The sequence below is a fragment of the Drosophila subpulchrella genome, chromosome X (genome assembly GCF_014743375.2).
Source record: "Drosophila subpulchrella strain 33 F10 #4 breed RU33 chromosome X, RU_Dsub_v1.1 Primary Assembly, whole genome shotgun sequence".
NCBI lineage: Eukaryota > Metazoa > Arthropoda > Insecta > Diptera > Drosophilidae > Drosophila > Drosophila subpulchrella.
The window spans coordinates 4224252-4250304 of NC_050613.1; the positions used below are offsets into that span (position 1 = coordinate 4224252).

Below are 26053 nucleotides of genomic sequence, written 5' to 3' on the forward strand. Positions count from 1 at the left end.
TTTCTTTTCTTTACATCGCCTTGAGTTTTTTTCTGATTTTTCAAATATAAAAATTTAGGCACTCACCGCTTGCAGGAACATCCAACGAGGAAAGCGCTTTCGCCGAAGATGCTTGTGGCTAGCTGCGGGAAAGTATATAGATAATACTAAACTCAAAACTATTTAAGAATACACGACCGGAATGCACTGCTCAAAAAAAAACCGGATGCCGACTCTGCCTCCTTGCACGATTTTAAATCGCTTCGCCATCAATCAACAAACAAACCCTTTTATCTTAAACATTTCACTTAAACTAACGTGTTGCATAACAATCTTTGTCCATTTGCACGTCTTTAACAAATTTTCGTTCTCTCTGGAGGTTATGCCCGAATGTACTTGATCGCAAACTCTCTCATTACTGTTTCAGTCGGGCGGGGTCGCAAAACCGATGGAGGGCAGCGTCTTGCAGCGCGATCGAAAAGCTGCCCTTGGCTCTCGCTTAAACGAAGGACGATGCCCAAGCAAAAGCTTTTATTTATAACCTAGCAGACGAAATTGGTGAGGTAGGTCGGGCCTTCTCTCATCGCCCCAAAAGCAATGCTGTTGGCGGGGCCCGGAACTAGGCCTCTTTTCCGCTATACGACGTAGTTTTCCAGGCAGCTTGTCCGCCTCAAAATATAATGGGGATGACCTCCACCGATCTCCCTCGAATATACGGCGGCCGCGCAGGAACCTTTTGAGGACGGCTGGTAGCTGCCGAATAAGCCCAACGTTATCCACTAGACCTCAAACCTTGCGATCACGGCTAGAACTCACCCTAATCCGTAATAATTCTCCTGAATATATATTTCCTTTTCTTTTTTTTTCCTTCCGGTGGCCCAGCAATTTGAACAGGCTGATCTAGACACTCGCGCTAAACTTTGCGGGTTGATCACTTGCAGAGAAACTTTCACTTCTGCTTGCCTCGGCTGCCAAAACGGAAAAGGCCGACTCTGACGCCATAATTCAGGCGGTAACCCAGACCGCGGAGTATGAGGTGAAAAACTAGACCCGAGAAAGCCTGACATTTGCCCCTGTTGCTCTCACTTATTCCGAAAACTGCTGCAGAACACTTCTTCACACGAATACTAGATGGCGCTACCCCTGTGTCTCTATGAACCACAGATGGAGCCACTTCTTCTAAAGCAAGCGCTACACGACTGAAGAGGCAGACACCGGTCGCCTCATACGCAGCCACCGCTGCTTGAAAGCACTTGCACTAAGAGCATTTTGAAATGGAAAAAATAACCACTTCGTTAAATATCGGGTTGTGTTGGTGTGAGGTAGCACTAATAAATTTTTAATATTTTACAAAGCAAGTTCAGAAAAAGTTTGATGTGATCTGTTCACAAGTTCGAACGAATGGCATTCTACATCACCGGACTGGCCGCATTTTGTTTACGAATCGACGGGGAGCGAAACTGAATTAAGCTGATTCTGGTGATCACTAGAAAGAATAAGATCGACTAGTGAAACTCTTAGCCTATCTGAGTACTAGGCCTAACAGGTCGGCGCTAATTTGACGGACATCTTATCAAACAACTCCAAAAATACCCGAGTTCCATTATTCGGTATATTTGGAATTCAGTATTTAGTAAGTCATATATCTATTATTTTTATTAAAAATTATTTATTATTATTTAAAAGAAAGTGTCGTGGTTCGCTCTGACGGGAAGCGTAACGGGAGCAAGCAACGAGATAATTTGAGGGCTAAGATGATGGCCCAGATTATTGACGCAAATGACAATTGGGACGAACCACCAGAGGGCCGTTCCTGATCGTGGTGTGCCGCGAAAATTGCTAAAACGAAGGCTGGTGCACCCGGTGGAGAAAGAGGGCGTAATTATGCGCCACAGAAGGGAGCGTCGAAAATTAAAGGTGAACTGGAGGTGAAGACCATCAAGACTGCTGTTAAAATGCGATTAAGATCGCCAACTTCACTGCCTTGAGTGAGTACCAAATTCCAGAAATTGCATCAAGTCTGGGTCTATTTTATCATGTCGTCCTGCAGCAACGGCCGCTCAAATAGTCCACAAAATATCACAGAGTCCTTTGCACCTGTGAATAAAACCATCCAACTGGCAATATGACATGACCCCATCCGAGTTTGAGGGGTGAGGCCTACCGAGCCTTTAATTTTGGTGCCCAGGGTAGAACAGATCCAGAGCTCCTCATTGGGGTTGTAATCCCTTCAGTGTAGGTTTTATATCGGTCATGTGTTTTTTTTGCTCCGTACGAGAAGTCGATGTACGCTATCAGGACTTTACCAAATAAAAATATTTATTCTGTTAGAATTTTTTAAAACTGCCAAATAACTAAAGTTGGAGTTATATCTTACTAACGTTTTCAAGTGCCTTGCCGTGGAACTGCTCGCGCTTAACCCGCTTGCCCCAGGTGGGCAAGAGGTCCGGGAACAGCTCCTCCTTCTCATTCTCATAGCCTAAATAGCGGTAGTGGAGAGGGAACGGTACCGTCGTTGCCGAGATGGGTGATATCCGCTCGCAGATTGGGCGGATGTTAATTTCATCGAACGAAAGCTCTACCGTAAGCGTCAAGGTCCAGATGGTGGCAAACCGGTACGAAGAGCTCGTCGGAGCTTTGATGGTCCGCATTGGACTGTTGGAGGACCGACTGAAGAGGCAGACACCTGCTGCTAGAGGCGCGCACCATGTTTCTTCACCTGCTGACCCTGCCTGCCGGCAGTGCGAACAGATCAGCCACGGTGCACGAGACTGTATGAGCCGAGTATACTACACAGCGAGACATGCAGCAGTGCTTGTCTAGGACAGACATTAAGATGGCTATATCAAAAAAAAGTTTAAATAAATATCTTTTCGATATTGCCTAAGCGTTTAAAGTATTATAAACAATAATAGGATTCAATTCCAGTGCCGCTGCCGCAGTTGTGATTTTAACGCCTTCATTGTAGAACATGCCACTGGAATGGTCCGATTCCGACTGCACAGATGGCAGCAGGTCGAATAGAGTGGCCATTCACCAATAAAAACACTTACGCGTTACCTATCGAACAGCTCCAAAAATATCCAATTTCCATTATTCGGTATATGTGGTATTCAGTATTTAGTAGGTCATATTTCTATTATTTGGTATTTTTAGTATTATTTAAAAGTTAACTCGATAGGCAACTCATATGTGTATTCACCCTTTTTGTTAAATCAAATCGCAAAGCAGCAAAATTAATCCAAGTGGCAGCGCTCTGCCATAGACGTGTTTTTGGTCAACTTTACTACTCGGCAAAGAAGAAAACCGTGTATCAGGACTTTGCCAAATAAAAATATTTATTCTGTTAGAATTTTTTAAAACTGCCAAATAACTTTAAATTGGCGTTATATCTTTCTAACGTTTTTAAGTGCCTTGCCGTGGACACCACTCCTGCAGAACAGCTTTAGTTTCAAAACTAAACCAATTTACACACCAAATTTTTTTTTCTACCATGCTTAATATAATATAAGTTGATAAATATATGAAGAAAATAATTTTTTACTTCAAAAGTATGTAACATAGATGGATGTGAGTAAGACGACAGCCGTCCTCCGTACACGAAAGTGATGCCGAGGGATCGGCAACACGCAGTCGCCATCAGCAATGGGGAAGATCCCAATTGCGGCGACTACACTGGCGTCCGGCAATTCCTGCTAAAAAGATTCCATATGGTTGCGGTTTAGCGACTGCATATCAGGGGAGCAGTTCGATTGCTTTTTCTACAATTGCTGCGAGCAATTATCAATATCAAGAGAAAAATTTAGGAATTATACTAACTACAAAATATTAAAAAAAAGTTTGTTCTATAACCCACAAAATGAAAATAGTCCTTAGCCGCTAGTGCTCTATTCACCAGTTAGCTTATACTTTTAAACTTTATGTCAGCCTTATATAAATAGTTTAAGCTTGGATGGGGATGACGAAGGTTAAAAAATAAAAGTTCTAGACGATATTTGTAATGACGAGATTCGTGATCTTAAATTTGTAGTTAAAATTTAAAATGAAAATTCTTAAGATCCAAGGTTGTACCTTGTTATTCAAAAACAATTTGTTGCTGTCCTTTTAAAAGAATTATGCGAAAAGACTTTGCATACGGTCATGCCACGACCCCTAGCGCTACTACTGACCAACTTAGTTGGTCATAGCTTTTAAAATTATAATGCGATTTGTACGATTTTAAGCATTTAGATAAATATTAATCAATAAAATTAATTGCAATTTACACTAGAACAAAATCTTCAAAAATGTGGCGCTAGACAGACCTGAGCGATATGGCCGTTAGAGTGGCATTTGACCAATTTTGTTGGCCAAAACTAATAACTCCCTCAATTTGGAAGAAACCGGGATGAAACTTTTCCAATAGTTATAAATTTTGTTAAAATGGTTTTGAAATCTGCTGTTCATAATCTTATGGCATACCCGCAAATGACTGCATACAATTTTTTTTGGAAATTAAGCCTCCTTAACCAAGTCCCCCCATTTTTTCCTATTCTGGCCTGACGTCATGGCCTTCACATTTTGCTGTCTATAGCTCTCTGGCATATGGAAATAGCCAAGCCGTTAAGTGAAACCGCATACTAACACACGTTTTTAAAAAGGCGTTGAATTGAACAAGGAAAATGTGCGAATAAATCTAGTCCATGTAAGAAACGAATAAAAATGAGAATACGGAAATCAAGACATGCGTGCGTGTATATATATAATGCTTTTGCACCTAACGGTTGAAATGAGATTTGCTTAAATAAAAATCTATTTAATACCCACTGATATCTTTCAACAGACTTAACTCACTTCCTTTAAAGGGCATAACTAATACCATATTACAAACTAAATTTGTTATTCTCCTACGTTTACTCAAAAACAAATGTGTAAACATTTGTTTCACGGCTTTCCCTCACACCTATCGCCTACACTATCATAACTACTAAATATAAGAACCTATAAAAAAAATGGCAAGTAACTCCTGCAGCAAAAACAGATTGAAAACACAGGGGTGGCCAAAAGTATTTACACAAAACAAAAGTTAAATATACTCATAATTTAAACTTACTTCATGTACATTTTGGCATCAATGGAAAGGTCATTCAAATTCCGTTCGAATGATACAAGACTTTTATACCCTTGCAGAGGGTATATTGATTTTAGTCAGAAGTTTGCAACGCAGTGAAGGAGACGTTTCCGACCCCATAAAGTATATATATTCTATCTAGCCATGTCCGTCTGTCCGTCCGTTTCTACGCAAGCTAGTCTCTCAGTTTTAAAGCTATCGGGCTAAAACTTTCCCAAAAGTCTTCTTTCTTTTGCAGGTAGTATATAAGTCGGAACCAGCCGGATCGGACAACTATATCTTATAGCTCCTGTAATACTCCAGTAATAACACGCGTATAGTAGTTTTAATAACTTTTATTAAACAGTCGCTATTGTTCGCTACCGCTCGCTTTCGTTGCTTATCGTCGACTCCTTCTTGAACTCAACATACGACGCGATCCACCACGCGTCGTGGTGAGTTTATGTATCCCGTGTTGGGCTCGAATCCCGATCAGCTGACACGGGTTCCCACATCTCTCCTTTTTTTTTCAGACGCAGTTTTAGACCTCCCTGTGGCATCTGTGAGGTGAGCTCCGCGTCAATTGGTTTGGCCGGGAATGATTCATCAGTCCTTTTCGGGGATTGGCCCTCCTCCGGCTGAACTGCAGCAGAGGATTCGACTTTCTTGAGGTGACTGGCGTTCCTGGTATACGACTTCCCATTTCCGGTTACCTGGACCACATCACCGTCTCTGCTGGTCACCTCGTAAACCATTTTTAATTAGAACCCTGTCACCTACAGTTAATTAAATATCTTTTGCTCCTCTAGCTGCATCTGCTACCTTCTTCCCTTTTTCTTTCTGGCACATGTCCCTATCTCTTTCCTCCGAGTCCACATCCTGATCCGAAATATCCTCAATTCCGGAAATTTTATCTCGAATCGTCCGATTGTACATCAGCTGGGTTGGAGCTGCACCCGTTGTACTATGCGGTGTTACATTATACATAAGAACGAACTTTTGCAACTCCTTCTTATTGTTACTTCTACTCGCATATGCGATTTTGAGACGTTTAACCATCGATTTATTCATATTCTCCACCTCGCCGTTCGCTTGTGGCCAATATGGAGGAGTTGTACGCAACTCGATCCCGTTTGTTGTACAAAATTCTTTGAATTCCGCGCTTATAAACTGGCGACCGTTGTAAGCTGTTAATGTTTGGGGAAAACTTAGCCTTGCGAAAATTTCCTCCATCTCGTTTATTATAATTTTTGATGTGATGCTCCTCGTTATTTTGTACTCCATATATCGAGAGTAATAATCGATTAGTACCAAAATGTATTCTCCGTTTGGTAGCGGGCCTAACAGATCGGTTGCCAAACACTTCCATGGGCCATTTGGAAACGAGTGCCTCTTCATTGGGGCCGGACGTACCGGAGCAGACACCAAAATGCAGCTACGACAGGTTTTAACGAACTCTTCAGCTTCTCTGTCCATTCGTGGCCACCATACTTTCGATCGGAGTCGCCGCTTCATTGCAGTCTCGCCTGGGTGACCCTCATGTGCTAACTCCAACACTTTCCGTCGCAGATTTTTCGGAATCACTATCTTTGTTCCTCTTAGCAGCAAATTACCGAGCGTCGACACTTCAAATCGAAACGGATAGAATGGACTCGATGTAGCTAGCTTCCACGAATCCTCCTTTAGGCACGTCATTGCATCCATTATCCCCTCATCATGAGTACTACTTTCTGCTATCTCTGAGATTGATAACGAAACTGGAATTGAATTTGAGACGATATGAAAAATGTTTTTCTCCCCCTGCCAATCGAATGAGTTTGACTCGGTTTCCTGGGACAGTCTCGACAATGAGTCTGCGATGTTTTCTTTTCCTGGCTTATACACGACTCGGAAACGGTAAGATTGTAGGCGTAGAAGCCACCTTTCGATGCGGGCTGGAGGTCTGGAAGTGGGCTTAAATATAGCCTCCAGAGGTTTGTGGTCTGTTACTAGGTCAAATTCTAATCCGATCAAATAAAAATAAAACTTTTCTACCGCCCAGACTAACGCGAGACTTTCCTTTTCTGTTTGAGAGTACCTTTTTTCTACCTCCGATAAACTCTTGCTGGCGAACGAGATAATACGGGGAATTTTATCTTTGTCTAGTTGCACCAATACCGCTCCTAACGTTACCGGACTAGCGTCCGCAATCAACTTAGTCCGATCAGTCAAGGTAAAATAGGACAGCATGGGGACTACCGAAACCTTTTCCTTTAATTGTTTAAAAGCTAACTTCTGCGCCTCACCCCATATGAATTTCTCGTTCAATTTGAGCAATCCTCTCAATGGCTCTGTCGTATCCGCCAAGTCTGGTATAAACTTTCCAACATACGTGACCAAACCCAAAAAGCTGCGGACCTCTTCCTTATTTTTGGGTTCTCTAAAGTTTTGTATTACCTCAATCTTGCCTGGATCCGCCTCAATCCCCTTGTCAGAGAGAATATGACCAAGAAATTTCAGCTTAGTTGTCCGCCAAACACACTTCTCCTCGTTGAGCACCACATTACGGCCCACAAAAACATCTTTCACCGCGCTCAGCGCCATGTCGTGCTCCTCGAGGGTATTGCCAAAAACTATAACATCGTCAATATAGTTTATGGCATTTGGGCACTGTGCCAGCAGCTCCTCCATAAGCCTCTGGAAAATCTCCGGAGCTGAGTTCACTCCAAATAGCAACCTCTTATACCTGAACAGCCCACGATGTGTAATGAATGTCGTTATCTCCCGGCTCGCAACGTCAAGCTCAAGTTGATGATAGGCGTTTTTTAGATCAAGCCGAGAAAAGTATTTAGCGTTCTTCAATTTGGTCATCAATGAGTCGAACGTCGGAAGAGGATAATTTTCCCTTTTTATGGCCTTATTGGCTCTGCGCATGTCCAAACACATTCGAATATCTCCACATTCTTTTTCCTTCCCCTAGTTTTGCGTTTACCTTGTGCTCCAGCGCCGTCGGGACTCGCCTCATGGGTTGTTTGACAGGCACCACCGTTGAATCAATTGAAAGCCTTATCTGAACATCTTTCCATTTGGGGAACGCACCAATCTGCTCAACTCGATTTATGTTTAACCCTAGTTTTAAAACATTGAGTTGTACCGCAGTGTCACATCCTAGTAGTGATTGTCTGCTGTTTTCTATGACGTAAAACGTAGCAATTACCTCCGGGTCCCTTTTTACGCTTATCGGAACTTCAAATACTCTTAATATTTTGAGAGGTTGATCAGAAGCATAAGAACGGAACTGGTTCGATGATTTAGTGCGCATGTTGAAAATGGTTGCCTGGTCGTCGATAAGTTTCTGCCAATCTGCTTGACTGCATAGATTGTGTTTGGAACCAGAGTCGATAACCATTTCCATTGTCCTGCCGCCGACTTTGCATGGAATAATCTCGTCATTATTCCCCTTGGTGGCTACTCGAAAACAATCAGAGTTTGCTGACTTTTCTCCGTCGTGCACAGACTTACAATTAACCAACCTGATGTGTGTGTCTGTACGTCGTGGCCGTTTTGCCCAAGGCCCGTCCGCGTCGTGGTTGCCTGCTCTTATTTTGGTCTTGCATTTCCGTGCGAAGTGTCCAATCTTTGAGCATTTCCTGCATGTGGCGCTTCGTGCTGGGCAATCTGGGCTGTTCTCCCTATGTCCCTTTCTCCCGCAACGACCACATTCTTGCAGTATATCAGGGTTTCGTGTCTTTTGATGTGAAACTCTCTGAATTGTGCTTTGTTGGCCAGCTGCACCCATCGTCTCTGTCTGCCTGTTAACCTGCTCTTCGATGTGACACATCTTTACAAAATCATTTAAAGTAAATTCGTTCTCCAAGAGCTTCCTTTTTAAGTCCACCGGCGCCCAGACATCTATGATTTTGTCTTTGAGACAGATCTCCTCAATTTCCTTCTTGGTTTCGCCGAAAGAGCATTTTGCAACTTGTCGACGCAAACGCATTAAGAATTCGGTAAAGCCTTCACCTTCCACAGGAACCATAGTCCGGAAAAGGTGCCTCTCGAAAACCAAGTTCCGTTGTGGAGAAAAATACTCGGTTAATTTCTCCACTAGAGGTGTAAAAATGTCATTATTGGCTTCCTCGTCGAACGCAACAAGTGCCCCGGGTAAGTTGTACACCACTGCCTGCAACTGCGGTCCACCCAGGTGCAGCAACTTATTTCGCTTTTTGTACACAGACGTTATCTCCTCCGACTCTATGTAGATGGTAAAAGAGCGCAGCCATGTCTCCCACTCATTTCTCCACAACGCCTTGTCAAATGCTTGAAATAGAAATGGTTTTAGCTCCGCCATTTCGGTAGATTACTGAAATTCAAGAAAAATAATAACAATCAACTTTTTTTCAGCTCCAATAATAACAATTCGTTGTTATTATCATTTGCTTTATTTTCAACTCCACCACGCTCTAAAACATGCGCTTTTGCTATGCCTTTTTGCATTCGCTTTTGCACTTAAATCTCTCTCTCATCTACCACCACCTCTTTCTTATTTTTCTTTTCGTGGTGTGTTTCTTCTCTTTAGATCTGCAGATATTTAATCCGCACACTTGCTTCACCCACCTATTTTTCGTGGCGTGGTCGAAACTTTTCCCGTTTCCTTTTTCTTGTCTCTTCTTTCCTTTTTTTTTTCTTCTTTTCTTCTTTTTTTTACTTCATCAGCCTGAATTTAATCGGCTCTCGATGAACGGACGTGATCGAAACTTTTCCAGTTTCCTTTTTCTTGTCTCTTCTTTTCTTTTTATTTCATCAGCCTGAATTTAATCGGCTCTCGATGAACGGACGTTTTACCCACTTATTCGTTTTTGTGGCGTACCAAGCTTGCATATTCACACATTTACATACAACTACACATCGCATGTACATTTCGCACATACATGAGCGCTGCACGTGCAGGAATATATACATACATATATGTATGTATCTCTATTCCCTTTTCCAGCTCATGCACTTTTTTTCTTTACCTGCATTCGTTGGCAGCGGTCGTTTATTTTATTAATACTCAGTAGTCTTTCTTATCCGTCAGTAATAGATTTTAATCCTCGTCGCCAATGTAATACTCCAGTAATAACACGCGTATAGTAGTTTTAATAACTTTTCTTAAACAGTCGCTATTGTTCGCTACCGCTCGCTTTCGTTGCTTATCGTCGACTCCTTCTTGAACTCAACATACGACGCGATCCACCACGCTTCGTGGTGAGTTTATGTATCCCGTGTTGGGCTCGAATCCCGATCAGCTGACACGGGTTCCCACAGCTCCCATAGGAATAATTGAGAAAACAAATTTAAGAAAATTATATCTTTGGATCCCCACTATCTGTAATTTTATTCCTTATAGCTTTCAACAGCCTGGCAGACATAATAGAACAACACAGAGATCACAAATTCTCTGCCTATGCAGATGACTTTAACATTCTAATTGACCTAAAAAAAAGCAAATCTGTAAGACCCAACTTAGACTCTCTGTTTTCTGAAATAAGCAACTGGTGCTCAATCTCTGGAGCATCATTATCCCTAGATAAATGCAACTACTTACATATATGTAGGAAAACAAACTGCCGATGCGAAAAAGAAACAAGCTTATGTCCGATAAAAACATCTAAAGAAACAACTATTTTAGGACTAACCTTAAACTCAAAGTACAGATGGAACTCTCACATTAACAGATTAAAAAAATCATTGGCCAAGCCGTTGACTATTATTAAATGTCTGTCAAGCTACAAATACAACAGTCACCCACACACACTAGTCCAAATAGCAAAAAGTCTTTTGATATCAAAAATTTAATTCGCTTTACCAATATACGAAAACGCCCCAAAATCTACGTTAAGGCCAATTAAAACATATATTAACTCAGCTCTCCGCTCAGCGTTAGGAGCATTCCCTTCCACTCCAACCCACAACCTCAATCTTGAAGCGAATGTATGCCAATGGATGAAACCAAACTCCAGTTTATGAAAGCGAAACTTTGGAATACAATAGTACACTCCCAGGACACCCCCCTTTATGCCATAGTAAACAAAATTATAAACAAACAGAATAAAAAATACAAAAACTCAGTACTCCAAGACTGTATCGACATCTGCTCCAATCTAGGACTGACAATTACCCGGTTAAAAAACTACCTAAGTCCAACCTCCCATGGCACATAAAATCTGAGTCATTAGACACACACCTTAACAAAAAAGGAAAAGCAACTACCCCAAAAGAAATATTTTTAAAAGAATTTTTAGAAACTAAACACAAATTAAACAAGAAAGGAAGTTAGCTTCGGCAAGCCGAAGCTTATATACCCTTGCAGCTTTTATTATTAAATTTAAAAACACAAAAAATGATATTCCCAATAGTATAAGATAATATGTCAAAAAACACCGAAGCTATAATTTGTTTCATATTATTTTCCTACCAATTTTCCGATCGTTCCTATGGCAGCTATATGATATAGTCGTCCGATTTTGATAAAATTAAATTCGAAATTCAGAACTAATTAAAAAATCTTATTTCCAAGCGTTGGAGGTTATATGTTGAAAAGCACTGAAGCTATAATTTGTTTCATATTATTTTTCCAAAAATTTTCCGATCGTTCCTATGGCAGCTATATGATATAGTCGTCCGATTTCGATAAAATTTAATTCAAAATTCAAAACTAATTAAAAAATGTTATTTCCAAGCCTAGGAGGTTATATGCTAAAAAACACCAAAGATATAATTTTTTTAAATTTTTTTGTCCGATTATTCCTATAGGAGCTATAAGATATAGTTGTCCGATCCGGCTGGTTCCGACTTATATACTACCTGCAAAAGATATAAGACTTTTGGGAAAGTTTCAGCCCGATAGCTTTAAAACTGAGAGACTAGTTTGCGTAGAAACGGACGGACAGACGGACAGACGGACATGGCTAGATCGACTCGTCTAGTCATGCTGATCAAGAATATATATACTTTATGGGGTCGGAAACGTCTGCTTCACTGCGTTGCAAACTTCTGACTGAAATCAATATACCCTTTACAAGGGTATAAAAACAAATTGAGATATTTCCTTGGGAACAGACTCGAATGAAAGCTACATGAATCCATTTTAAAAGTAAAGTTATTGCTTTAGAATATTCCGTCCCAATTCGCAGGTGTTTGCATTTTACTAGGTTAAGCCACTTCCATTTTGTGTACTCGCGAACGTTTTTGATAAAATTAAATTCGAAACTCAGAACTAATTAAAAAATGTTATTTCCAAGCGTAGGAGGTTATATGTTAAAAAACACCGAAGCTATAATTTGTTTCATATTATTTTCCTACCAATTTTCCGATCGTTCCTATGGCAGCTATATGACATAGTCGTCCGATTTTGATAAAATTTAATTCGAAATTCAGAACTAATTAAAAAATGTTATTTCCAAGCGTTGGAGGTTATATGTTGAAAAACACCGAAGCTATAATTTTTTTCATATTATTTTTCCACAAATTTTCCGATCGTTCCCATGGCAGCTATATGATATAGTCGTCCGATTTCGATAAAATTTAATTCAAAATTCAAAATTATTTAAAAATTGTTATTTCCAAGCTTAGGAGTTTATATGCTATAAAACACCAAAGATATAATTTTTTTTCATTTTTTTGTCCGATTATTCCTATGGGAGCTATAAGATATAGTTGTCCGATCCGGCTGGTTCCGACTTATATACTACCTGCAAAAGATATAAGACTTTTGGGAAAGTTTCAGCCCTATAGCTTTAAAACTGAGAGACTAGTTTGCGTAGAAACGGACGGACAGACGGACAGACGGACAGACGGACATGGCTAGATCGACTCGTCTAGTCATGCTGATCAAGAATATATATACTTTATGGGGTCGGAAACGTCTCCTTCACTGCGTTGCAAACTTCTGACTGAAATCAATATACCCTCTGCAAGGGTATAAAAACTCACAACTCTTCTTCAAAATCAGAATCCTCAATAATTTTAATTATATTCTAAGTTCACACATTCCGCAAGCCTACAAAGTTAGTCTTGTCCTTCATATCCTTAAACCCCAAAAAACGCAAATTGAACCTAAGTCCTACAGATCTATATCCTTAAACCCATGCGTAGCCAAAATACTAGACAAAATTATTGCGAAAAGGTTGTGTTGGCTTATTCAAACGAACAAACTTATTCATAACAACCAGTTCGGATTTAAAAAAAGGTAAATCAGTTCTAGACAGTCTACTATATGTAGACCACCTAGCAATAAGATCCCTCTCCTTAAAGCGTCTCATTGAATTTTCAAAGGCTTTCGACCAAATAGGTATCCTATCAATAATTCTACAACGCCAAGAATGGCAGCTAGGCCCCCGAATCATAAACTATGTCTCCAACTTCATAGGAAAATAATTATCAAAAACGGCAGAAATCTGTCTAGCAGCTTTCCTCTCGACAATGGCATCCCACAAGGTTCACCCATTTCAGTCATTCTTTTCCTAATTTTCTACAATTCCCCAACAAAAATAATAGCCCTACAAATAAAATTCACAGCTTACGCTGACGACTTCCACCTAATTATCGAACACAACAGAAGTAAAAACCCCATTGTAGACCGCTTTCTCTCTTCCAGGAAATAGGTCATTGGTGTTCCGACCAATCAATTGAAAAATGCCTACACATATGCCGTAAACATAACTGTAAATCTGATATCCGAACCGGCACCGTAAATATCCCAGAAACTAACAACACAACAATCCTAGGTCTCATGCTAAACAATAGATATAACTGATCCACCCACATAAGTAAATTAAAAACCAAACTATGCAAGCCCTTGAACATTATTAAACATCTTTCCTCTCTAAAATACAACACCAACACTTCCTCGCTAATCCGTATTGTAAAATCCATCCTCATCTCAAAAATAAATTAATGTCTGCCCATTTACGGAAACGCTCCTAAACACCTAATTAACCGTATAAAATCGTCACTAAACATTCCTCCCACAACACTATCCAACTACAACAAAACCAGCACTTCTCCTACAAAATGTAAACAACTCTGTCAATCTCTAAAGATCACTCTGCCCAACCACAAATTTCTTAGCACCGACGGCTCTATGGCCATCGGTATAATCAGCTATAGCGTAACCAGCGAAACCAATGCAATCAAAACAGGACTCCTTCCTTACTACTCATCCGTTCTCCTTAGCGAGCTAATAGCCATCCATGAAGCTGTTAAAATTGTGTTAAAAATACCAGGCAAACATGCTATCTGCTCAGACCCTCTCTCTGCACTAAAGTCCCTCACCAACTCCAATATCCATTCCTACTATCCCACAACCATCAGAAACCTCGTTTCTAACCACTTCCCTAAAATTAATCTAATTTGGATCCCCAGCTACATCGGCATAACAGGGAACGAAAACGCCGATAAAGCAGCTAAAGAGGCCCCTAAGTACCTCCTTACCTACTCCACGAACAACAACTCTAACGACATCCCAGTCGTAAATGACAGCATTCCAGCATGCGTTCTTTCATTATGAAATGGCATCAAAAGTAACAAAAAGTAACATACTAAACACATTCTGGGTGCACTCTTTTTTAATGCACCTGGCAGCAACATACTAAACACCTTCTGGGTGTACTCTTTTTTAATACACCTGTAACATGTACCCAAGAATGCACCTAGAAGCATTCAAAAATCAAATATCTGGAAGTTATCCCCAGGAATACATAAAACTGGATTTAAATTACATATTTTTATTTATTTAGTTATTTTCAATCAGAATCAGAATCCCTCGGTTCGGCTCCTGGATCCGGGTTGGCCTTCTTTAGGGCGCTTTCTCCTTTATAAATTGTATTATTTTGCCTCACGAAGGCCAACCAGATGTGTTTTGCATAGTCCCATAAGGCATACCCTTCCCTTTTTTGTGATTCTGCAAAGATAAAAGCACATTTAAAATTATTAGCTTTGGTTAATAATATTTATATTGTAATATATTATTTCTAACATTGGCTACTGTTTATTACAGAGCAAAGCCACAAAGTTTTTAATAATAACAAGGAAGAACGCTATAGTCGAGTAATTCGACTATCAGATACCCGTTACTCAGTTAAAGGGACCAAAGAGAAATGGAGATATGGAAGCAGCAAAGCGAGATTGAAATGCGCCACCTACCGGCGGTAGACAGATTTAAGCGTTGTGGGCGTTAGAGTGGGCGTGGCAAAGTTATGCTTGAGCGCAGCGCAAGATTGTCACGCGAATATGCCACGCCCACTCTAACGCCCACAAACCGCCCAAGCCTGTGGCGCCCACAATTTTCATGCTAGATAAAATCTTAACTGAAATGTATTGGTCTTGTCAATACCTATCGATTGATCCAAAAAAAACTTTGCCACGCCCACTCTAACGCCCACAACGCTTAAATCTGTCTACCGCCGGTAGGGGGCGCATTTCAATCTCGCTTTGCTGCTTGCATATCTCCGTTTTCCATTGGTCCCTTTAGCTGAGTAACGGGTATCTGATAGTCGAGGTACTCGACTACAGCGTTCTTCCTTGTTTTTATTTCCGAATTTTAATGTAAGTTGTTATTGCTGTTAAAGTCTGTCCGTGAACTCTTCGACTTTGGAAACTTACATATTTTTCCATATTTCCGTATATCTTATCGTCCACCTCCTTTAAATGGTCTAGCGACCGGAAGGGAAGTCGGCCTTTAGAATTGGCTCGACTGGTGCCATTTTTCTCCAGAGAGCCAACATTTGCGCCATGGAGTCGAGAATGGCAGAGTTCAAGGCTTTTAACTCCACCATATCAGTCCGCATTTTGTTGACCTCACTCCTCATCGCGCGGACTACTTCCTCCAGGCGTTGGATCCGTCCATCCAGCCCCGCAGACCTACTCTCCTCAGATGGCAATGGCACATTTTGCATTTCGCGAAGATTAAAATTCATTTTTCTCAAAAAAAGGGAAGAAATATGTTAGAAAATTATCTTAAATATGAAGGCCAGCTAACTTCGGGAAGCCGAAGTTTGGACACTCTTGCAGATCGTTGCTATTGCAGCTACAAAACATATCAAACAAAAACACCTCTTAACGAGGTTAAAATATGGTGACGATCGCTTCTACAGCAAACAAAACTTCTGATATCAACTTTTGTGATGAAAATGTATTATACGATCTACTTAATAAATACGTTTACTTAATTTTTTTACATTAGCCACGCTGCTATTCAATATGCCTGTGTTTAGCTGTAGAATTTTCATAACCTCGTTAAGAGTTGTTTTTGTTTGATATTATAATTTCACTTTACACATTTTTGTGGGCGTTCGAGTGTTAGTAGCTAATTTGGAAAACAATTTTTCGATAAATCGAAAGCTAAGGAACCTTAATAGGAATACTCAATGTTCTAGTTTTTATAGTATCCGAGATCACAGCAATCAAACAGACAAACGGAGATGGGTAGATCAACTCGCAAAGTGATCCTGATCAAGAAAGTATATAATTTACTAAATACTGCATTTATAATTGTATTACATTAAACAGCAACACTCAGCAAGCGTGTAATAGACTATGTACTCAGTAAAACAATAGAAAATGAAAACAAATATCGATATATTTGAATTTAAAGTTTTTCAATTGTTTTTTCAGTGTACACTAGTCGGCATAAGTATTATGACGAAACAAAAGTTAAATATACCCACAATTTGAACTCACTTCTTGTTTATTTTGGCATCAATGGAAAGATAATTTAAATGCCGTTTGAATATTTATGCAAAGTTCAGTTGCGTACATACATAATTGTTATTTAATGTAATTAATTTGATTTTTGATGTTCGTACATATGTACATTTTACATTGTAATTAAATTAATTTCTTTTTGCACAACAGCACTGTATATATGTACGAACATATTTCTGTATGAATGTGTGTCCATCCATATGTGCAATCACATTTAACTTTTCACTTAATTTCATACATACATACATATGTTAATTTTGCACTACACTAACAACACTTCACTTACCTGTAAAAGAAATAAAGAAATTGTGGTGGCTATAATCAAAACGAAATAGAGCACGCGGAGCTTGTACTTCACTTTTTGAAATTGAAAATGCAAGTGACAAGAAATGCAAGAGACGAGAAAAACCGCTCGGTTCTTTGCATGTTCCCGTTTGTATTTTCGTCTTTCGTCAAGAGTACCGTTGGTTTGGCCTATGCTTGCTTCTATTACAGTGGCGGGAAAAGATCTAGCATCGAGGTTACGTACAGCAAACATATTATAATATATTACAGCAAACATTACATTATTGTAAGTCTAAAATAGGGTTTCCGTATTTTCCGTTAAACTAAAATTTAAATTAAAAATATTTACCAGGAATTTTTGTTGTATATGTAATTAACTAATTTAATTATACCCGTTACTCGTAGAGTAATAGTGTATACTAGATTCGTCGGAAAGTATGTAACAGGCAGAAGGAAGTGTTTCCGACCTCATAAAGTACGTGCGAAGACAACTACTATATATAGCCGCAGAATTGAAAATCTGCCATTATGGTCCGATCATAACGAGTGATACACCAATCGAAAGGTATCGCAAAAAATAGGAAGATTGCTTACCAAGACTTTCGAAATTTAGATTTCTTTGGGAGAAAAAGAAGTGAAAGTGTAAAAGTAAAAATTTAGAAAATTGGAGCTGCTGGATACGGTGAGGATAAAAGCCCACAGCTGCTTAACTAGTTTTATTTTTACTGAGAATACGCGTCGAATGACATCTCATTTTTTGAAATCCGATGTCCCGTTCAAAAGTTATTCAAAAAACAAGATTTTCTTCTTCTTCATAAAATGAAAATGTTTGTCCCTTTGTTTGTGGTTTTGTATGCATTCCATCTTAGTTTTAGGGTTTTGAAAACTCCATAGGTGTATAAAGTAGCTTGAAATAGAAAACGTTTGTTCTACGACTTTTGGAAAAACTCGCTAGTTTAGCGGAAAATCAAAAAAAAAAGACAGATTTAAAATGCGTATAGTATCTAAACAAATAATGATACAGAAACGTGCTATATATCTCTGAAAAGATATTTTAATTTGCTAAATACTCTTTATATAAAAAAATTGTCTGAATATAATAGATTTAGAGTTATGACAAAAAGTAATTTTTTAAAACCACTTTTTGACTATTTTCTCAAAATTGAGCCAAACGATTTCTTTTTAAATTTTAAATCATATAGCCTTTGAAATTCCTCAACTTTTGATGTATAACACTTTTTGCCCTAAAAATTAACGTTTGGAAGATATTAAGCGATAAAAAGTGCAACTCGTTTCAGCTCCGTATACGAAATATTTCATACTTATTGGAATAAACAAGAAAAAACCAATTTGATGAAAAATATTCTTATTAGATTATTTCGAGCGGAAAATCTGTTATGGTTTTAGGGTCCTTTACTTGCAAGAAGCTAATCGAAATAGGAAACTTGATCTATTTGTTCTACCACTTTGGAAAAACCCGCTAGTTCGGCGGGAAATGTAAGAAACAACAGATTTCTCTTGGAATCTGAAACTATACAGCCCTTGAGATTTCAAACTTGTGCTATTAAAATTGGTAATTGAAGCGATAAAACTTATTATTAAAAAGTTTAATATTCATATTAGATGTTTCATTCTTTTTAGAATGTGAATGTAAACAACCCACACCTTATTAGAATAAAGTTAAGCTGAAGTGGAACGTAAAAGATTATTATAGTCTTTATACATTCTTTAGAATTATATATTTATTTAAAATTTAATTTAACAGTCTGTATGTTTGGTTTTTCAATAGCCAAGCCATATGGCGACGACTCCTAGTCATGGTATTGGGGTACTTAAACTCTTGTGCAAAAAAAACCTCTGATATCAAACAAAAACACCTCTTAACGAGGTAAAAAGTAGTGGCGAACGCGCCTTTAACAAAAATTTCTGATATCAACAATTGTGACGAAAAATGATATTACATTCGATAAAATAAATAAACTATATTCAATATATATTTATTTACCTACACGTAAATTTGCTGTTGTAGCGTGCCGAATACATAAATTTAATATAGTTTATTTATTTTATCGAATGCAATATCATGTTTCGTCACAATTGTTGATATCAGAAATTTTTGTTAAAGGCGCATTCGCCACTACTATTTACCTCGTGAAAAGGTGTTTTTTTTCATATACAGGAGCAGAGAAAGAGAAATAAAAATGGTAGAAGAAAAGATAGATGGGTTCCGTTCCCGCTGGACTGCCGCAAAGCTATACCTTGCGGGACGGATGGCGGTCAGGTTGCCGCTCGTCCTTATGGCTCTTTGCGTCGACTCCGTTCTCGTTGCCTTAAATCCTTCAAGATGCCAGCGGCCAAGTTGGCTACCGCGTCCCACTTGCATTGGTTTTCCAGCGTGCAGCTGATCACCTTATCCGCTGTCAGGTTACTCTCAGTTATTGTTTCAGCTTCGGCTCGGTTTCTAGCGTATAGGGGGCAGATGAAGAACGCGTGCTCCGCGTCTTTGATGCTTCCTGCGCCGCAGTGGTCACAGCAGGGGTTTGGCTCGTGCTTAAACTTGTGCAGGTATTCTTTGAAGCATCCGTGCCCGGAGATCATCTGCGTGAGGTAGAAGTCTACCTGTCCATGCCTTCTCTGGAGCCAAGGGGTTAGGGGGGATTAGCCTGTGCGTCCAACGTCCTGGGGTCGCATTGTTCCACCTCCTTTGCCATGCCTCAATCGTGCTACTGCGTTCTGCCACCAGCAGGTCTATCGGTATAGAACCGGCTACCACTAGCGCGGCTTCCTCAGATACCGTGCAGAAGCTGCACTGGCGGCTGTATGTTGCGGTATTCATAGCTTCGGCCCATATGGACCCGGCGTACAGTATAGTAGATTTCACCACTGTGGCTATGATCCTTCTGCTGTGCTGCTTTACTCTCCTCGAGTATTGGTCATCATCCTTGAGATGGCTGCAGTCGATATAGATGCTTTGGCATGGGTCTTGAATGATAGCCTTTAAACGATCAGTACTCCAAGGCACTTGATTGAGGAACTTGTTTCTAATGGAGTTGATCCGACTCATATTGTTGCCTTCTCCACAGTCTTCCTGCTGCTTATGAGCACTGCCTCCGTTTTGTGCTCGGCGACTGATAACCCGTTGTCTGCGAGCCAGCACATGAGGGTGTCTATCGAGAGGTTGCATCTATCCGTGATCTCTTCGGGGGTTTTCGCAACCGTTACCAGCGCTATGTCGTCCGCAAATCCCACAACAGTGCATCCTTCGGGTAGTACCTGCCTTAGGATCCCGTCGTACATGGCGTTCCATAGTATCGGGCCCAGGACTGAGCCTTGAGGTACTTCTCCTGTCACCTGGTACTCATGCTCTCCGACGTCAGAGGAATATGTGAGCACTCTGTCCTTGAAGAAGTCTGCTACGAGGTCGATCAGGTAGTCCGAGATTCCCATGCGATGAAGTGCTTGCAGGACAAGGTGCCAGTTGGCAGAGTTAAAGGCATTCTTGACGTCCAGGGTGCAGACGAGGAGTACTCTTTTGAGCCACCTAGCCACCTTTCTCGGATCGCGTTAATGGTGCTTCTTTTTTTTCCGGAAGCCAAACTGGTGGTTCGATAACGCTCCAAGTTGGTCGAGTTCTTTTTCGAGGTGGGTGCAGATTATGCGCTCGAATATCTTCCCCGTTGTATTTAGCATACATAGGGGTCTGTATGAGGATGCGTCGTCGATCAACTTGCCCGGTTTTGGGATGAGCACCAACCTTTGACGCTTCCAACCTATGGGGAAGGTTCGTTGGGTGAGGCACGTGTTGTACATCTCCGTGTATATACCCGGGTATCTTGCCACCAATGTGTGCAGTGCAGCATTGGGAATGCCATCGGGGCCAGGGGCTTTTTCGATCTTGGCTTTCCTTAGCGCATCCAGGACTTCGGCTTCGCTGCTAAGAACGGTGTCGCCTTCCCCGGTAGCTTGCCAAGTAAGGGGCTGCTGTTTGGGGGACAGGGTGGACACTAATTGGCCAAGCTGTAAGTGACCGGTGGGAGTCGGCTGTCTGTTGAGCTCACCCATGACCATCCTGTATGCTTAGCCGAATGGTTCTGCATCCGCCGCTTCGCACAGCATCTGGCCTTGCTAGCTTTTATCGCGTTCTTCAGCACCTTTCTCTTGGCTCTATAGGTTGTTTCCCTTAGCTCCTGGTTTCCGCGTCCTCTTCTTCTCTGACACCTGCGCCGGGCCGCTAGGCAGTCTCTCCTCGAACTGCCTATCTCGTCGTTACACCACGGTACTGGTCTTCGCCCGTTACCACCTCTCGTGGCTTTTTCCATAGATGTATCGCACGCCGCCTTCACTCTATCGGCTATGTTCTTCGCGCAGGTGCTAGCGTCTCCTGTAACGCAGACGCCTTCCATGTGTTCTAGGAGGGCCACTGTGTTAAGGGTATGCGCTTTGTAGGTCGTTTGGCGGCTGCTTGGGGCGGCCAGTCAGGGGCTTATCTGGGTGTTACTCAGGGTATATGTGTAACATATATGTCTGAAATCACCTGCGATGAGGATAGGGGACCTACCACGTGCGTCGTCAGCGATCTCCTGCATTATTGCTATGAACTCGCTAATGTGTACGCTCGGGGCTATGTAGCAGCTGTAGAATGTTATACCTTAGATCTTCGCTCTGGTGTATCCCGTCCTCGAAGCCCTTTGCGTTAGGTGTCCAGGGGGCTGCCCGCAGCTCCATATTGCTGCTCTGCCGTCAGAGCTATGTTGCCATACACCTTCATGCTTGACCTTGTAGGGCTCGCTGAGTATTGCCACCTCAGCCTGCTGCTCGATGACCGTCTGTGCTAGCAGGTCCTGCGCCGCTCTGCAGTGATTTAGGTTGAGCTGTAGGACCTAAACCATTCTGTTTATCATTCATGGCTTTTCGGTACTCAGGGCACATCCTGCTGAGGGTCGAGTGTTCGACCTCTCCTCCAAATTTCCCGCTTCTTGTGCAGATTATGTATTTCGGTTTGCCCTGCGTACAGGTTTTATAATTGTGGCCATCCTTGCCACATCTCAAGCAGGACTCCTGCCTGTTTTTGGCTGTTGCCTCTGACGCTGGACATCTGGCAGACATGTGGCCTATTCCCATGCATTTGTAGCATCGCCTGAGCTCCATTTTCTGTCTTATGCGGCAGACGACCCATCCAACCCTGACTTTTCCCTTGTCGAGGATCCGCTGCGCATGCTCAGGTCTGAGGTGGACCGTCGCCGATTGGGTTCCGCCATACGCCTTTCGCATCCTAGGTGCAGCGCCCGCCGGGATGTCGCATTCCTCCTCAGCGTAAACTGCCTGTAGTACCTCCTCCCAGGTGGTCATTTCGTCTAGGTCGCGGATTTCCATTTGCACCGAGTCCTCCAGCATAGCCACTTCGGCTTTGCCGCTGAAGGCGAACTTGATGGCTGTAGTCAGTTTCTGCGTGGCTGGGTCTGAATGTTTTCTGCATCTTGAGTAGCAGACTCCCATTGGCTGTCCTGCCTTGCACACCATCCTTAAGCCCCTGAAGGGTAGGCATTTGATGAGGATAGCGTCAGAGCGCTGATTCCTGCGCTTCGCGGTGCGGCTCACGTGATCTTCGCTTTCCCCAATACTCGCTGCAGTTTCTTGGGGCTTCTTGGTTTTGCGTCTCACCTGCTGCCAGGGCGGGTTTTTAGGCGGAACCCTGCCTGGGTTCCCCGCGCCAGTATGCGTTCTCTCTATGCTAGTGCCTTCTTGCCCTGGGGCAAAGAGCGATGGTGTTGTCCGCTGGGTTGCGCTGGCGGTCGGGCCCCTGGCGCGGGATTCGTCCAGCGTCGCACTGATCTCGCTTTGCAGCTTCTTCATTGCATGCAATGAGTCGATCGTGGCCTGTGTGACATGGCGAACGACCTTCTTGTTTTTGCTCTTTGTGTCCGTGAATTTCACGATCATTCCGTCGAGCATCTTGCCCAGTTCATCGGTAAGAGCTGCGGCGTTTTTCTGCACCCGCTGCATCTTGTGGGCTCCATCGATCGCCTCTTCAGGGCTGGTTGGTTCCCGACTTTTCTTAGGAGTGGTTTGCTCATCCTCGTTACTGCCGAAGTTGAACATTGGCCCGGTCACTTGGGAGTCTGCTCCATCCCCGTTGGCGACCGCTGCACCTTCTGTTTCATCATATGAAACTTCTTTAGCAGCTCTTCTTTTACCCTGGCAACTGCAAGAGCCTGGGTCTCGTCATGTCCGGACGATTTCTCCTTACCCATCGCCTGCACTAGTCGGAGGTCCCTCGGTGAGCCGGGATTTCCCCCGGTTACTGCCTAATGGGAGCTATACCGCTCCGGCTCGGTCCCCAGGTGGCTTTTTGCTCATCTACCCCTGTAGGCAGTGGCGAAGGTGGTTAGGTTGGATTTAAAGATTTAAGATTTGTCTGTTTTATTTTTTTAATTTCCCGGGCAACCGACTTCGTAGAAGCTCCCGCTTAGCAGCTGTAGAGCTCAGCGGGGAAAGCTTGCTGTTAAGCTCGGCGCTGTCCAGCACTGCGATTAGCTGATCGATGTTGCTTGCTTGTGCCGGAAAACCGCGCGTGTGCGACTTGTGGAAGCTGTAAGTAGCACCAAATATATGTGGCGCTCTGGAGTGGAGCGTTGGGTGCGGGAGAGTGAGGATCCCCCCTTCTGTCCACACAGCTTGGGCACCCTTTGCAAGCGTAGCAGTGTGGTTTGTTGGCTGGGTAGAACCTACCTGTCGCGTCTGTGGTACGTACCTGCAACCTGAGGTGTCCCGCACTAATCAAACTTTTAGGTATTTAACACGGTTGACTACGACCAAAAAACTCGATGTATTAGCGATCCATGTTCAGGTCAAATAGACTCAGTAGTTGACAATAACAAATGTGGTTATGCATGTGTGTGTAAATAGTTGCATTCCGAACTGCGCGACAAAGCGAAAAGCGCTGCGTGGCTAAGTTTTTCTTTTGAATACCAATCTTAGTTATCTGATTCCGATTAGGTTAACGTAAATTTTAAATTGCTGAAAAACAATGGTTGGGTCGCGGGAGGGGGATTTCCCTCTTTTTGCATTACCTCTCCATTCAGGCCTGCAGTGCATTCACATAAGCGAAAAATAAAAAAGAGACGGAAGATCGTTTATTCAGTGTTGAAAAGCACTAGAAGTCCGAAAATTTGTGCACGTAACAGCGCTGTAAATCTTTCTGTTTCACCGATAGTCTACGATTAACTATCGTGTGGCGAAACCAGTGTGCCGAATGCGACTTTTTGCTAATCTTCGTGTGCGTGTTCCAATTTTAAAGCGGTTATCCTAACATTTTAACTTAACTTTTATCGATTTTCAATTTAACAGCTTATTAACGGGTATCTGATAGTCGTGACACTCGTCTATAGCGCTCTCTCTTGTTTTCTAATTGCTTTGATAAACCATTGTGCAATATGGAACCGCCCTCTATTTGCATAATATCTACACTTACATTTTCTTCATTTAAAATTTTGATGGGCTTGTGCTTTATAAAACATTTCTTTAACTTATAATTTTAGTCCCCCTGATCTAACTCTATGCCTTTCAAATCTTCCTGGTTAACAGGGCTTACTTCTACATTATCCTCTGAAATTTTCCCGACCTCCTTTTAAATTTTCTTGAACTCTCCCTCACATTAATCAATGTCACATCCTTTCAAAGACTTTGGCAGACTTGTAGAGGGTAGCTACTTTCAGTTGGGCCATCACCTGCACTTTTGAAGGACTTTTGAAGCAAATATCTTAAAATCTTTTACTTGGCGATTTCCAGCCAATATTTTCCCACAGTGGTTCTGTATATAAACTTTCAAACTATTCAAGTCAGAAAATGTGAACTTAAATATCTCCAAGTTAAAAAAAAAAAAAAATAAATTTGTGTTACATCCTTTTGAGGAGCATTCTTGTAGAGTGCAGCCATTAAATAGTTTCGCTTGCGAAGCGGTATTAAAAGCCTACACAGGAGTACGGCCGTTTAATATATATTTTTCTTTTTTTGGGTTTTATATCATCTTATTTTTTCTTACAAATATTTTGTAACTAGTATAGTTACTTAGTTTTTCTCTCGATAGTGATAATCGTTCGCAGCAATTTTAAAAGCTGTATGCGAACTGGTCCCCTGAAATGCAGTCGCTAAGGTGTACCAGCCATACGGAATCTTATTAGCAGTATGAACGTGTAGTCACAGCAGTTGGGATTCTCCTCGTTGCTGACTACGACTCCGTATCGCCGATCCTCCGGCTTAATTTTCGTGCACGGAGGACGGCTTTCGCCTCCCTCACAGCAATCAATGTTACATCCTTTCAAAGTCTTGGGCAGACTTGTAGAGGGCAGCTACTTTCAGTTGGGCCATCACCTGTACTTTTGAAGGACTTTTGAAGCAAATATTTTAGAATCTTTTACTTGGCGATTTCCAGCCAATATTTTTCCACAGTGGTTCTGAATATAAACTTTCAAACTCTTCAAGTCTGAAAATGTGAACTTAAATATCCCCAAGTTAAAAAAAATAAATAACAAAATAAATTTGTGTTACATCCTTTTGAGGAGCATTCTTGCACAGTGCAGCTGCTTTTATTTTGACCACCAGCTTGATGAAGAAGTGGATGATGATCTGCATTCGGTAGAATCCATGACCTTTTCGATGGCCTTTAAAAGTAAATTTTGATACATATTTGCTTTGAGAATTTATAAAATCTTTCCACATTGGTTCTCTATAGAAACAGCGATATTAGCTCGCTGCAATTTTAAAACCTGGATTTGAACTGCTCCCTTGAAATGCAGTCGCTCAAGCGCAGGGAATCCCCTTCTTCTCCAACCAAACGGAATCTTTTTAGAATCTTTTGGATTTGCAGAACGCACGTGTAATCTCAGCGAATGGAATCTTCCTCATTGATGATCACGACTCCGTATCGCAGATCCTCTGGCATCACTTTCGTGTATGGAGGACGGCTGTCGTCTC

At 41.6% G+C, this 26053-nt stretch overlaps 1 long non-coding RNA gene across 2 annotated transcripts; it reads right to left on the bottom strand.

Annotated features, from left to right (window-relative positions):
• Window positions 1–14801: 14801 nt before the first annotated feature.
• LOC119556756 lies at window positions 14802–17173 on the bottom strand. 2 transcript variants are annotated; one of them, XR_005219997.1, is made up of 3 exons: window positions 17082–17173; window positions 15695–16012; window positions 14802–14993 (listed from the first exon to the last, which is right to left on the bottom strand). It is a non-coding gene; the product is annotated as an uncharacterized LOC119556756 (long non-coding RNA). The 2 variants fall into 2 exon arrangements; XR_005219996.1 differs by having other exon boundaries at window positions 15695–17129.
• Between the last annotated feature and the right edge of the window lie 8880 nt (window positions 17174–26053).